The sequence below is a fragment of the Clarias gariepinus genome, chromosome 9 (genome assembly GCF_024256425.1).
Source record: "Clarias gariepinus isolate MV-2021 ecotype Netherlands chromosome 9, CGAR_prim_01v2, whole genome shotgun sequence".
Taxonomy (NCBI): Eukaryota; Metazoa; Chordata; class Actinopteri; order Siluriformes; family Clariidae; genus Clarias; species Clarias gariepinus.
This window is the reverse complement of record NC_071108.1, coordinates 13,678,457-13,694,954: the sequence shown is the minus strand read 5'-3', so window position 1 is coordinate 13,694,954 and position 16,498 is coordinate 13,678,457. Positions and strand designations below refer to the sequence as shown.

General features: G+C 40.4%; 1 protein-coding gene across 1 annotated transcript in view; it reads left to right on the top strand.

Moving 5' to 3' along the window:
* The window catches only part of agbl4 (AGBL carboxypeptidase 4), a 346,895-nt gene that overhangs the window by 179,189 nt on the left and 151,208 nt on the right, over nt 1-16,498 (top strand). The window lies entirely within an intron of this gene.

Below are 16,498 nucleotides of genomic sequence, written 5' to 3'. Positions count from 1 at the left end.
CCATCAATCTTTTACATACTGAGACTTAAATGTACACAAACACTTACACACACACACCACTCTGCCGCCACACACACCAGGACATGAAATAATTTAGATACACATACTGTATATTAAGAGTGAGAGCTCAGAGCTTTGACATACGGCAAGTGATGAAAAAAGCCCAACATGCCGGACCAGCTTGTATATAGGTTGCTTTTCCAGAGTGAGGAATTGTGCTTGTAAACTTCCTGCTCCATGCTGTTCCACTCTGCAGTAGTGTCTGTGACAGACTGAGCACTAAGCTGCAGTGAGAGATCTGGCTGTGTACGTAGCAGCAATGCAGAGGTTTACAGCAGGCTGTAGCAGATCTCCTGGGCCCTTAGCCACAGAGCCACTCGAGGTGGAAATGAAAGTCACCGAACAAGGCCTGAAAGAGCATTAAACAGACAATGAAGGATGGTGGCACTGTGATCTCGGAGAAGAGAATCAAAAACGAGACTGGAAAACCAGTAGGCCAGGGATGCTAATGCCTAGCGAGGTAATATACAATGACCTTATTGTGTGTGTATATATATATATATATATATATATATATATATATAGATATATAGATATAGATATATAGGATATTGTTATTGTGTGTATAATTTAGGATAGAGGTGTGGCCACACTTTTTTTTTACTTTTGACAGTTGCACTGTTTGAGTTTAATTATTTTGGGTTTACAGAAAAAATCTAAGCTGATGGATTTAAAAGCAGACTTTTAGAAACTCTGCAAAATGTTTCATTATCTTTTCACAAGCCTGACCGTATACATATTCACATTAGAAATATTTTTTTTATTCTTTGATGCACTGTACGCGAAGCATGCAAGAGGCTATTAGAAAATAGCCGGCTGAATAAAACGCTTCATTCAGCACTGGAAAGGCCACATGTGGCTGCTGTAGCCTGGAGTCCACCTCTGAATACACTTACTCACAGTATCAATCTCTCCGTCTCCTCTAGACACAAATAAATAAGTGATATTTTCATTAATCCTCCCTCACCTTCAAAATAATTCAGCGGCAACTTCATAAAACATGGATGCCAATCTTTCATTATTCATTTTTTTTCAGGTCCTGTTCCTTTGTTCCTGAGAGGAAATGAGAGATGTGGGTGGGTGGGTGGGTGGGGTGGGAGGTGTGGGGGGGTGGGGTGTTATGTGGAGGGGGGCACAAAGCAAGAGAGTGTCAGGATGAAGGGATAACACGGTAGAGGACACGGCCAGGCGGAGAGGCTTTTTTTTGCATTATGTGTTATCTCTGTGCTGGCTGAATGCGATTTCCTGCCAGCGTAAAGCATGCTCCAGACAGAGGCAGAGCAGCCGAGTGTGGAAGAGGAACAAATAGCTTCGTCATTTCATATCGTTCTGAGCCGAATCACGTCTGGCCACAGGTGGAACGCAAAGGAATGAGGAATGAGAACGGACCTTACAGCTTTGTGCAGAAATGTGCCTTGTTCATAATGAATATAGGCTATGCTGATTCTCCAGGCAATTCTTTTCACTTATCTTCATGCACACCACATTGATCCTGTTTTAGATTCCTATTTCGACTCATGTCACATATAGTAAATTATTATTATTATTATTATTTTTTTTTTTCCCGTTTAGCTGGCTGAGATTGCAATGAACATGCAAATAGAAAACGTGAAAGGTCACTCAGATTCCTCGGATTTTCTCTATTAGGACAGAGCACGAAAGGTGTGCATATTGTATTTTGTGCCTCACAGTGGAGAAGATAATTGTTATTTCTGTCCGGTTGGATTGATTATATGAAACACTGCCCTGTTCAGTGCTCTTATGAGAGGGTGACTGATTAGGGTTGAAGGTGTGGGCAGAATGGGTGTGCCAGTGAATGAAATAAAAATGAGCATGAATGCGCTTTTTAATAATGCAGCTCAGTTCCACAGTGATGTTAAATGACAAGGACGATTAAGTATCAATCAAGCCCTTTTGTTGTTTGTTTAGGCAAAAAGGGAGAAAGTCAGAGTGCATTAGGAATACTCGTGCCTGTGTGTGTGTGTGTGTGTGTGTGTGGGGGGGGGGGGGGGGGTGATGGGCAAGTGCACCACTTTTAAGGATAAAGGATAGTGTATGCTTAATGTGAATGTTGTGAACGGTTAAACAATCCTACTGATTTGCAATCAACAATACAAAAGTTTTTTGTGTTTTTTTGTTTTGTTTTGTTTTGTTTTGTTTTGTTTTTAGGAATCTTAATACATTTTCTAAGCAAAATGTTGAAAGTATTTTTTGCATGGAAAAGTATGATCCAGTCTGTAAATTAAGAAAAATAATTAAATAATACCATTAGGGAATACATAATTAAACTGATTCGCTCTAATTACTTTAGTTCTGAGCGCTACACAGTAAGCGTTTTGCTTTAATAGTGTTTATGTTCCATGGCTTTTCTAATATTCTACCAGTGTGCTACATGAAGTCAGTGCCCATATGGCTGTGATTCCAACACCTCCAGCCGTGTTCACGTTGCAAACATGACATAGCTGCCTGCAGGGACTCTGAGTGCTTTAGTGTCAGTGTGTTTGATACACAGTCAGCAGCCATCAGTCACATGCACATATGTGCGTAACGTGGGGGGAGCCAGTCTACACATGGAGATGCTGTAGGTGTAAATAGCTTTCTGCAACTCTGGCACCTTGAATGATTTACCTTAGCTGCATAATGCTACGATTATCACTTCCTCTCATTTTTTTCTCTCTCTCTCTCTCCCTCGCTCAGTCCACCGCAAAAAAGTTGCCTATCTCCCCTGTGAGCAGTCATCTGTCACTTCTTTGATAGAGGGATGAGAGAGAGGCACCATTTTAATCTCGCCAACGGAAATTAAAGAGCACACAACAAGAACATTCTCCTCCTGCTGCTTTGCTCTAAACGAAAGCTCAATTGGAGCACGCCCCATGAGAGAGCTGCCAGAAATCTTTAAAGTTTGAATTTTATCTTTTTTTGTGTGTTTTAATTAGTGCAATTTGAAATGCAATGAGATGATGTGAATGATTTTGGCAACAGGTAATGTTTAAATACGATCTCAGTATAGGATAAGAAATTAAAGGAGAGACTTTAGAAAGGATTAAATCTGGCATTTCCCTAGTCAAACATTAGCTTTATTAAGGCAGAAGGAGGAAATTGTATGGAAGGGATTAATACAGTCGATTTTTTATTATATCCCACATGATTATTATATTTACATTTATGAAGAATATGTGCACAGAACAAGATGCTATGCTTTAAACTGCAGGCCTATAATATTCAGAAAATTTGCAATGTCACATTTAGTGAGTTAATTTTTTTCTTTATTAAATGTAAGAAAATGTTATCTTTTAGTGTTGTACTGTGTGCACTCTGACCAGCGTCGCACAGTCCTCCTTAGTATCTCTTTCACCAAGGTCCTAATATGACTTTATTTATGTTCTTTGGATAAAGTACACATTTATCATAAATTTTACTTGTATAGCTATGAAATGGCTTTAACTTTGTATATAATGTTCTAAGCAACACATAGTCCTATTTTACAATAGATTTGAAACATAGTTATTGATAAAAAAAAGTGTCGCATTTATAATTTATATAGCTTGTTAACAAATGCGAGGGTTATACTGTACATATATGGAATAAGATCACTGTCAAAAATATTCGTGCGTAAAAAAAAGATATGTGTGTAATAAGTCTTTTGTCTGAGTTGGATTCCAAAATCTACGGCCACGACAGCTTACAGATACGGGATTTTGTGTGTTTGTTACAATACAACGCTGAAATATACGACTCTGACCGTTTACAGATACAAAACTCATTTTTACAACTCTTCTGTTACACGGACGAATTGCGAAAATACGCCCACAAATGCTGTGTGTTAAACCACTGTCAAAAATACGTCATCATGGCCGCATGCACAGGCATTACTATCCGAGGGAAGAGCAATCGCTCGGCGCATGCCTTTCTTATTTCATACTTGTTAAATGTAAATTACCAGTCAAAAGTTTAGAAGACAATGCCATGGTTATTTTTGACAAAAAAATTATTGTTTATTTCTTTCTACATTGTAAAACAATGCTAAAGGAATTCAAAATGTGCAATAATCTCCTTTAAACAGTTGATATTGAGATGTGTCTGCTACTTATGCTCTGTAAAGCCTTTATAACGGCTCTGATCTGAGCTGCTGTTGATTGGTGATTTTCGAGACTGGTAACTCTAAATGAACAAAGTGCAACAGGCTGTCATGATCCATATAGTACTGTATATACATCTGTAACCTTTAATGGTGATAGTTAGGGCAATTGGTGTTGAAGAATTAGTTTTTTTGTATTATATATGTGACTAAAAGAAGGTTTAAATAACTACTGGTTAAGGTCTACTTTGTCTGTTTGAAGTAACAGTGAGTGGCAGGTTGGTCAGGCCATTGTCTTCCAGGGTGTAATTGAGATGTGTTTTTGCAGAGGCTCTGTAGTAACAAACAGTGCTTTGAGAGAAGAAGAAAGAGGGATAGAGAGAACTGTCTGTCTTCTCAAGACCTGCTGACTGCAGTCAACCTCAATAAGTGCTGTTCCCGCTCTCCAGGACCCCCAGCCACAGCCAGCCCCTCTGTGAGCCTGTGGCTGGGAAGTTAATTGGCAGCATCTGCTGTCTAGGAGGCAAAGCACCCCTTCACCCCTCTTCCACCACTATTTCACACATACACACTCTCTCCACTGGGCATCTGGAGACACCAGTCTGGCTACAGGGACCAAGCAATCACACATAGGGAGAGGAGGTAAGAGAGACAGCAAGGTTGAGGAGGGGAGGGGGGGTGGACCTGCAGCTGGCACTGGTGCCGGAGGGTATTTGGTCAGACAGGTTGGGAAGCTGCACCAGGCAGGGATGCCCTCAAGGGACAGATGGTTTACTGGAAAGAGAGAGAGACTACCACACCCTACCAGATGCATAAAAAACTTGCCTAAAGTTCAATGTGTGACTGGTTTATCCGCAAACACATGCGACGCATCATGTACACACAATTTGTAGGAAATATTATTTAGAATTTCTTTACTCGGTATTTCTCTTGCAGTGCGATTCAGCAGTAGCATCAGTGTGCCACCAGCACTGACCAGTAGTTTGATTGAATCTTCTTCAAGATCGTTCTATAAATTTAGTAAATATGTAATGAGTCATTTCTTCTCAGATAAAAGAAAACTCAAACCCACAGACCACATGCTCTCTCTTTGTGACTTAGCCGCCTTCTGACCTCCACACCACATAATGCTCTCTCTGACATCACTTCCTTAGAGACAGAATTAAGAGAAGGATGGCATGGTCATGAATGAGTCACTCAGACTCAGATGGATCGGGTGGGGGTGGGGGGGGGGGGGACGACACATGACTGACATCATCCCTGCTGCTTCTTTTCATATTACACTCCTTCAGTGTAACTAGTCACAGCAATGCGTTAAACACCAATGCAAAAAGGTATGCATTCGCTGTTAATATCATTTTTGTTAAATCTAAAAAAAATTGCAGACATAAATATTTAGACACTGTTGATTTTGATATTTAGTATCCTTCCAGTGCATAAATCCGCTTTAAATTGACACATCCTTTGACTTTGTGCTTATAAATATGATTAGAAAAGGATGTTATTATAAGCGTGATGAAATGTTTTGTTTTGTTCTTTAAGATCATATTAGCATACCTTCTTAATGTGCTTTAGAGCCTCAGTTGTCCTGTGCAGAGGGAGTGTGGGTACAGAGTCAAAAGCCCTATAAGTGCTACCACAGCTACTGTACAAATCCATAAGATGGCAGGAAACACTCAGATACTTTAAGAAACAAAGGTCAGTCAATCTGGACAAATCTCAAGAATTTTGGATGTATCCCCAAGTGCAGTCACTAAAACTCCATGATGATAAAACTAGCTCCTTTCCAAGTAAGGGAGGAGAAGAGCTACCTCTCCTGCAGAGGATAAGTCTAGTAGAATGACCAGCATCAGAAACCACCAATTTACAGCAAGACCGCTGAGAGCCCACAGAAATACTTCACAGAGGTAGACATATTTCAGCATCCACTGTCCAGAGGAGACAGCATGGGTCAGACCTTTATGGTCAGATTGCAGCAAATAAACAGTTACATTGGAAGAACAACCAGCAGAAGAGACTTGAAACTATAGAAATGGACATTAAATTATTAGAAGGCTGTCCTTGCACACTGGAACTTGGCTTGGAATCATTGCAACATCACAGTCGGGATCTTACTCCGATCATGGCTCCAGCGTACTGAGAAAACGCTCTACCTTGGTATCCAGGCACTAGTGAACCGCTGAGATAAGGTTATTGGTGTAGCAGGGGATTATATATACAGTATATAGGGTAATTAGGTAGGTTTTACTGTGTATACCTGTAGTCCTGGCAGTGGCTTATTTACATAGACACTGAAATGGCATGTTCATTGAGGAGTGAAATAAAGGAGAGGAATGTACTAAAAAAGGCATTAATCGACACACTTTGGGAGAGCACAGTCAATAATATTGGGTACTTTTATCTATTCATGCAGTCTTTTTCACGAATCTATATTTCTGAATGTTAGAAAAAAAGAAAAAAATAATCTAAATTGATAGTTAAGTCCATTGGCTAGTGATCCCCAATATTTTATTTTTGTTCATTTTTAAAGAGACCTAGAGATTCCTTTTTCATGTATTTTGTTGGCATTTCTCAGGATGTGAGAAGAAGGGCAAAAAAAAGATCTAAAAATAAACTGGCAGCACCTTTGAGCCAAAGCAGCCGAACCAGCGTTCTCACGAGAAAGCTACAGCCGGCACTTAAAGAACTAACATTCAGGGTTCACTGACGATCAACCTTGCTGTGTTTCATTTGCCGTTTGTGTTGTGTTATCTGTTTGATGGTTCTGAGCGTACAAGCATCTGTGGGACAGAGAGACAGAGACAAGTGGACATCAATATACAGGAAAGTGTATGTTCTCAATGTGTGTAGTGACATGCATACAGATTGTGTACGTAGCGGGTCGTGGTGGGTGGGCGTGGATGTGATTGTGTGTGTATGTGTGTGTGTGTGTGTGTGTGTGTGTGTGTGTGTGCATTGAGTTGTGTTGGTGTGTAAGGGAGAGTGCAATGTTGTTAGGCAGTCTGGCGCCAGCCTGTCTCCTTGGGTCCATTCCACCCACTCTGCTGATGCATCAGCCAACACATCTCTGTCGTCCCCAGAGAGGGTGTAAGAGAGAGAGAGAGAGAGAGAGAGAGAGAGAGAGGAGGAAGAGCCAGTACACCTGCTCTGGAACATCCTCTTGTTTTTTTCCCCTCTCTGTAACACTCCCTGTTTTCCTTCATTTACACAAACACCTTGTTTTTTTTTTTTCGTTATCACATTCCTCTTCTCTAAAATTCATACAATGATATTTTCTGGTTTTAGATTACAAATGTAGGGCTTTGCATCACTGTATTCTACGACAATTTCGAGAAATGTCAAGCCAGTGCTGTATTATTGTGTTTTATTCCTCAGTTAACGGAAGTAATTACAGTATTTACAATACTGTACATTACCATTAGTATCACACCTCATGTCATGAAAAGCTGTTTTCCACAAGTCTTATTTAAATCTAAAACCTCAGAAACAGTGAACCAATATTTTAAAATCTTTACCTGCTTGCTCCAGCTATAAATGACTCTTTTTTTGTACAAGTATAAACCCTTTTAGGTCATAGTTGTCAGTTGGCTGTGACACCGCCCTGCTGGCACTTTGTTGAACTGCACCTGACCTTAAGGCAAGACACATACACACACTCTTACACAAGTGCGCTTTTCTGACATCACCATGCCTGGCTGTTAATATACTCCTTTTCTCTCCAATTCACACCTGCCCCTCTACCTCTCCTGTATGTGTCTGGGTGTGTACGGTGTGTGTGCGTGTACGCAAGATACCCTATGCCCCGTGAGGGGGCATGGCGCCATGCCGGCTGGTTCAGGGGGCTCATCTGCTCAAGAATAATTATCCAGTGTCCCCTTTGCACAGTGGGGCTTCAGGTTGCCACAGTGGGGTCTCTCACATACACAAACACACACACACAAAACACACACACACACACACACACAGGCACACACACTAAAACACACAAGTTTTTGCCTGGACATGGCGCGCCGGCTTACTGGAGCCGCAGCCCTGATATCCCGTACACACAGGGGCACATGCATTACATACACACACACACACACACCATTATGCTGCTTGTACAGATGGTCCTAACCACCTGAGACACTTGGGTGCTGTAGACCATTTTCTGATGTAAGCGTGTGTTTGGAAAGATCAGGTGAACGAGTCCGCGTGGAAACAAAGGCAGGGCGGGGCTGCTTTTAGCTTCGAGTCTGAAAGATCAGAGACACTACACTAAAGGGTGGATCACTTCTTAGGTCTTTAAACATAAGGACTATAGCCATCTGCTGGTCAGTAAGGGAGCAGGCGCACATTAGCACGAACGGAGGCGTGCAGTCCAACATGCACACACACACACTGAAAGTGATAAAAATCACAAACCATCATAAGCATTTTTATATGTACCTGTGCATGCAAGTGTTCATTCTCATGTGCATTCCTGTCAGGAGTATTGAATATATCCTTTGTAAAGGTTGAATTATATATTGTAAAAGCGTGAAATATGCAATTAGTACTCAAACAAAGCACATGTTTCATCTCAAAACCATTATGTTTGCTCACATTTAGACTGATCATAATCATAATCCATAATAGCACTGGTTACAGTATAACACTTTGTGTATATAATTATTAAAGCCTCAGCTGTGTATGAGTGGCCCATCTCTAATGAGTGACTGTATTTCTCTATACAAATCAGTCTTTTCCCGTCTTTCAGATACACCTGAAATGCACCGTGGATCTTGAGAGTCCATATGTATAATGTTTTCCTTTTCTAATATAATATATCTTACAGTATTTATTAATTATGTGTGAGTTCTGGTTTACGTACAGGCTGCCTTTCTATTATATTGTTGCAGAAGTTTGATGTTGTATCTTGGCTGAAGACAACAGCTTGGGATTTTTATAGGAGCTGGGAGTTTATGGTTCCTTCTCTAATGAGAGGTAGATTTACTGTAGGAGTTAAAAGAGTCGTATGATGAAAGGCTATTGCTCTTACTGCTTATGTGTCAGGAAATCACCAAAAAAAAAAACTACAGCTCCCATCAGCCAATGCAGGCCACATGGTCTTACCTGTTACATGTCATGCACACGCTTCTTCTGTTTTCGGTTTGTTCCTGTCCAGCATCTACAGTATCGTGTTTACCGTGTGTCCTGTGTTCTTTATAGCGTTAACATTTAGCCCCTGTTCATATTCCTAGCTTCCCTGTTCCTGTGCTCGTTTTTGGTATTTACAATGGTGATTAAAGAGGATTACGCACTTGCAACCTGTCTTATTCTTAATTCCTGACATTAGGAAAACAATTGCAGCTCAGATGTCCCATAAGTGTATGTACTGTATGTTTGTGTGTAGATGTATTTTATTATTTAGTTGAAAATATTATAATATTATTATTATGAATCTTTTTTTTTATGATAGATTATAGAGGCCATTATAGAGTACAATCATATTTATTATAGAGGCCTAGCATTTGATTTCTTAAGTTGGATATTAGTTACTGTTAGCTTATTATATTAAATATATTTATATTGAATTCCAATCAGGCCAAATGCATACGATGCACTGAAATGATGCTGTCATACAGTATGTGCGCCATAGACACGTCCCAGTAAATACATTTGCCAATTGGCATCTTAAATTGTGGAGACTTGAAGAATATTTTATTATTAAACATCAAATACCTTTCCAATGTAAGATTTAAAACATCACTGATAAATATCCTTTTATTTTTTAATTATTAATATTAATATAAAGCAAAACACTTCATAAAAACCCTTCATGCCATCTCATTAGGTTTGACATACAGTAATGTAAGCCGAATTTAACTGCAATGGTGTTAGGGTTTTCGAATATTGTGTGAACTTTCTCATGCCCCTGTCTCTTACCTCTCTTTGTTCGCTGTCTGTCGTCTATAAAACAACCTCCTCTTTGATTTTCCTTGTTCCTTATATGGTAATGCCTCCTATAGCTTGCAGGAACACTTTTGTTTCCACAGATTTATATAGAACATGCAAATGGGTTTGATGTAGTAGACTCGGGAAATGGATTAGTGCTTATACAGTATAACTCCTTTTTTGGGAATTGAACCAGAGAACTTGTTTACACTCTTTGTGTGTGTGTGACTGCATCTTTCCCAATACTGGCAAGTGTGACAAAAGACAGCGGACAGATGTAGCAGGTTCTTCAGATTTAAAACTCTCAGGGTGTTGTGCACTATTATTACTGATAAGTCTTTTTACATACTGCAATCCCTAATACTACTATTTATATATTATTATTATTATTATTATTATTATTATGCATTTATTTTACTTATTTATGAGTGTGTTCTGAAGCCTTATAAAGGGTCTCTCTTGAAGAAGCATTATCATGATTCAATGCTTAAATGGCAGGCTTCTGCACAATACAATTTGATTTTGATTCATAAGGCGGCAATTAGATATTTGATACACAACAGAGTCTGCAGTCGAAATGAATGTACTGATTCAAATCGTCTTATCATGACACCCAAAAACATATTCTGTACTGATTACTATCTTCTGTAAACAGGAATAAGGCTCAATCAAAGCAAGTGTGTATTTGGTCTCTGTATTTGTTTTCATTTTCATTTACCGCGAACGGCACAGGACATAACTGCCAGATAGGGAAGTTAACAAGGTATCAGTTTATTTCTGGTATCTGTCAAAATCCTTCTTGCACTGATTTCCGAGAGACGGACAGCCGTTGTCCATTTAATAAGTTCACCTGACTTAAATATGAAAATGAACATCGTCTGAGGTAACCATGCATCACGCAGTCTAAGTTGGTCTGGCAAGGACTGCTCATGTGTGCCTCACTCGTGTGGGAGTGAGAATGATTTTTGGGTTGCCAAAAACAACCACAACAAAGCAGCAATGTTCAAGTCAAGACCGGATCTTTTTGATTGTATAGAATTTCAGAACACAATAAAGTAAAAAACTCCCTTTATTTCTATTTATAATTCCCTGCTACACTAATGCAAATGGAAAAGGCTCGGCGATACAGTAAATCAGGGCTATAGGGGAGATGTCGCAGTAACTCCCAGCTGAGTTCCTGAAATGTGAGAGTTGTACTTGTAAATGTGCAGTGTACTGATCCCACAGACAGATATGTCTCCTCCACAAGTTGTCCACACGTGATGCGTTGATTTTTAAGAATCATTCGGTCCTCTTGCTGATTGTTTACATGAACAACTGCATTGGGCTGAGATTATCATTTACAGATGTACGTCCTTCTTTAAACCATTCAGATGTGTTAAGACAAGAGTCTCATCGATGTAGAAGCCTTCTAACAATATCAATCGGTTTTTACGCCTTCATCACAAGTCCTGGTTTGACTTGAAGTCCCTTGTACATCAGTATATCTTTTTTTACGTTTTGTGTCAAGTGTGACCCAGTAATGGAGTAAATTAGTTTCAGAGGCAAGTAATCTGGAAGACCAGGTATTTTCAAGCTTTTGGTTTCCTGCTCCATTGAAACATGAAATTATGCAGGCATCCAATCATATGTCAGATTATAATTAGATAAATAGACAGCATGTGGCAGACCCATTGATAAGGCAGACACCAAAAGGAAGACCCATTGATGAGTAACACACCAGTAAATTTTAGGACCTGCTTAAATCCGCAGTAAATGTGCTGTTAATCATAACGCTGCACATGGCGTGATGTTTTTAATGACTGAACAGTAAATGATGTGGGAGCTGCTTGTTGCTGTACCGTTCACCCATGGCTTCGAGTTCCACTTATATTTCTGCAGGAAATCTCTTCTAAATATATTTGTGAGATGAAAACCAAAGAAATTTCATTCTGTGCATTTTATGTAGAGGTAGTGATAGAGAGAGAGAGAGGGAGCGAGAGAGTGAAAGATGAATATCAGATGCCTTTTATTGTGCATTTGTCTTTGATGCTGGAGGAAAAGAAAAGCTAAACAGTAGCTGTAGAATCTCTGCAGGCATTTTGTTGTGTGAAAAAGGCCTCTCTTTCTGTTTGAAGTCGACATTTTCACAAGGTCCCCTAGCATTTTCAAATATCACCAAACTGCTTATTTACTGTGTGGAGTAAACATGCTCTCTCTCTCTTTCTCTCTCGGTTTCCCTAGACCCCCTGCCGGGAACTGGAGTCTCCTACTGCTGCTCTGCAGCTACCTGTTTAGTTTCAATCTCAGATCCCATACATGCACTGCTAGTTCAAATACCACAAACAGCACCAGCAATTCAAATACTTCCGAGGAGATGCAGGAATTTAGACACTGAGAACAATAACAGATCCTCCTCCACTACTGATTTTAAAAATGCCCTCGCAGACCAGACGACAAAGCCGGCCACGTTGCTTAGTAACCGTGCCATCCGCCGGCTCCTGCGTGAATCTGTCGTGCTCTATTTCCACTTTCTTGTAGTTTCGTGCAGAGTTGCAGGATTTTTTTGTTGTCGTTGTTGGAAAGCAAGAGCCAGGTACATGTGGAAGAATGAGAGATTGGGCAGCATGAGCTTGTGTTGTAGCTATGCTTGCCTCCCGAATAAAATCCCTCCTCTTAAAATGACTGATTTGTTTTATCACCGACGATTACACTTAAGAGAGTGACAAGAATTATTGAAGGAGTAAAGAGACTAATACCTTGCTGTTTTTAAAAAAGTGCATGTCCAAAAAAAAGGTTTAATGTCTCTTTCCACATATCCTAGATGTCTATATGGGATATGTACAAAGACATCCTATAGGTCAGTATAGAACTACTGTATACTGAAGATACAAAAAGCATGAATCCATACCTACGTCACACTGACCACCATTTTCCCACATCTGCAAAAAAAATATATTGGGTGAGAAACTCGGTAAGAATTCGGCAGAAAAGCATTAGAAACCCGTAAGGACATAGTTGCCAGTGATCCAGACTCCCTCTGCTCTCCGGACCTGTCTGACCCATCCTGGTGCTCCGCTTCTGGTTGGAGATCTCGTCACATGAATGCCCCGTGTGTCTCTTTGGGATGCGTCTGGTGTCTGGGGACGGTTTTACTCTACCATGAAGACAGTTCTGGCCTCGACTGATGTTGACAGCTGTTTCTCTGAGGACTTGACTTGGCTGCAGTCGCTCGATAGTTCAGGACTGGAATTTCCTACCTGAGTATACCTGAGCCTCCAATAACTACCTGGACTCCATATTAACATCAATTAACATCAACTGTTATAGCTGAACTGCCTGCCAACTAACACACAGTATGATTGCAGAACTATTCCTGCTTTCTGTTTCACCCAGATGAGGATGGGTTCCCTGTTGAGTCTGGTTTCTCTCAAGGTTTCTTCCTATTACCATCTCAGGGAGTTTTTCCTTGCCACTGTCGGCCTCGGCTTGTTCATCAGGGACCATCTGAAGTTTAAATAATTCTTTTGATTGTGTCATTTGGATGTCACGGTGTTGTTGATATGTCTATGGAGTTCTCACATCGACCTCTTCAGGCTTGTGCTGTGACCACAGTGGGTTAATGCCACATTGTAGAAGACGACATTAGGTTTATATTACGTTCTTCTAGTGTTTACCAGAATGCTGCAGGTTATCAGTGCGTCTGTATCACTTTCGTGGAATTGGTATAAATACTGTGTCGAATTTCTCACAGCATTACTTTGTGATGATAATAAAGTAAATGCACGTGTCACTGTATTTCCACCAAACCACCAGACGCAGCAACAATGTACTGTAGTTAGCACATGATAAAAGCGGGGTGCGATCTGATGGGACATACAGTAGTAATAACTCGGTCTCTTTGGATGCCATGGGACCTTCATGGTCTTTATCAGAGTATAACATGGTCTTTAAATGGTGTAGTTGTGGCCAAGCATGCACTAAATATATACCAATAGAGATTTTTAAAAAAGAAACCTTTCTTAGAAACCATTAGAACAGGTCAAATTTGTCATGGTTATAAACAGATCCTAAATGTTATTGTTCAGCATAACGGTGATTAACCTGGGGATGATGTTTAATTTACTGCACAGACATAGCTTCCGTCACATGCATACAAACCTTTAAGGTACCACTGACACTGATATTTACTATTATACAAGTATTTTGTCTTTCGGCCCTTTTTATCCCTTTCTACTCTTATAGTACCTAAAATGTAAATATTTTATGCATAATAGTTAATACAAAAAAAAAAGTATTCCTGTATCCCTTTAAAAAATTTGTCTATACAGACATCATTTGTGATTGATTTCCAGAATGACATTGAGATGGACATTATGATTTCTGTTGATAAGGAAACGTCAGTGGAGCTTTCATATCGGCTGTTTTTATCATGTGTGCGGTATATCAGCCAGGCCCTAGTGTGCACATTATTGTCCATGGGGTGTTGTTTTTTTTTTTTTCCTCTGACACAAAGATAAATCTTTTTGGGAACGAGGGCACTGTACCAAATCCAGGAGCACACCAAGCCACGGGCCACCATCATTTAGATAAAACAAACTGCCATCGGCCACAGCAGGGCGAAGAGGAGGAAAGGGGGAGAGAGAGAGAGAGAGAGAGAGAGGAGAAAAGACAAAAAAACTGTTCGACCGTTTAGAGATGCTTCAAGCTTTCTTGCTCAGTCTCTCCCTCTCTGCCTGTATCTCCCTCCCTCTCTCTCTCTCTTTCTCTGGAGGAACATACAAAGCTATTTTCTTTAGCCAATAGTGATGCAGCAAAGCAGGGAAGGCAGGCAGTACATTCCCACTGGGTAATTAAAATCAATAGCCAGGACTTGCTCAGTAGCCAACAAGGTCAAACATTGAAGTGAAGCCAGGAGAGTGTCTAAACACAGGAATGAGAAAAAAAAAAGAAAGAAAAGAAAAAAAAAAGTCAGGTGTCATGGTGTTATTATTAACAATGTATGTGGAAAGGAGGTGTGTTAGGATGTGCAAAAATGTAAAAGTTAAAGTTTTTTTTGAATTGCAAGGAATGCATAGGAAATAGACATAAACCTGATGCAAATGTAGGTCAGATCGAAGTACTGACATGACCTCCGCTTCCTGCGTCATTCTGTGTGTGTGTGTGTGTGTGTGTGTGTTCTGAACAGTGACAGTGATCATACTGAAAAAGGCACTTTTACAGTATTAGTATTCTACTGAGACACAGACTCCTGAGATTTCACTCCTCCACTATCGACTGGCCTCTTTTCTTCACTCTGTCTTTTCTTCCTTCTGGCCTACAGAGCCAAGCTAATTTGGTTTAATTTCAATTTCTGCTGTTCACTTTGTTGAAGCTGCAAAGACATCAGGGAATTTGTTGGCATACTTGTTTAGTCTGTGCGAGTGTGTGTTTACTGAGTGTTTGTGTAACTGTCTCTTTGATGCCTGTTGGCTCGTATGTGTGGCTGCTTCTTACCGCTTTATAGTGGCTCTAAATCGTGGTGTTGGCTAGATAACGGGACGCCTGGTTTAGCCGAGGCCGATTTGAGAGAGTTGTTTCTCCTCCTTATCAGTCAGCTGTCCAGTAGCCACTACGCTATCAGACTTAAGTGCAATCTCGGTCTGATGCCTCTCCTTCTCTCGCTGGGTTTCTTAGCGTTCTCGTACTCATTTTCTCCCATCCTCTGATCATTCGTTCCTTATCTTCTACTCTCTTTCCTTTTTCCAAGCTTCCTTTATCCGTGGCTTGTGTTCTGTGTTTGCCCTTCATCACCTCTGTTTCTCTTTCTTTTTTGCAACTCCCTCTAGATTTCCCACCTCTTTGCTGATTGTCAGTATTCAGCGTGTCCCTTAATGTCCGAGCCTCCATTTTCTCTCGGCGGTTTCTCATCATGTCGTGCTGTAGAATGAGCTACGCCTTTCCCTCACTCGTCCACGCCCCACTAATTAGAAAGCGACTCATCATTTAATCAGCAGACATTTCCGATAGCCACGGGTAGTGCTGCATCATTCATTGTTTCACATTTACTGTATTGTTCGTTGCATTCATTCAGCTGATTTAAAATTGAGGGTTGAAGTCAACTGGAAAAAAGAACTGGGTAGACGAGGCAGACAAAGAGATGGAAAAGAAGATAAAGAGAAGGGCGTTGTACCCTGAGTAAGATGAGAGTCTGTAGGGGATGCGCTAGTGTCATGTTTCTCATTGATGGCTCCTGCAGCTATATGGATTGTTTTCTCCTTTTTCCACATTTCTTCTCTTGTGGCCATTTTTACCAGGGATGATCCTGGGGCAACATAAGAAAAATGGCTGATCAAATCCCGCCTTTTATTCTCCTGAGAACGTTAATGTGTGCACGGCGCTTTATTTTCCTCCATGCACAGCATCAGTCACAAGTACATTTTCACTGTTCTCAGAGTGGACAACAAGGAGACATGAAGATGGCTA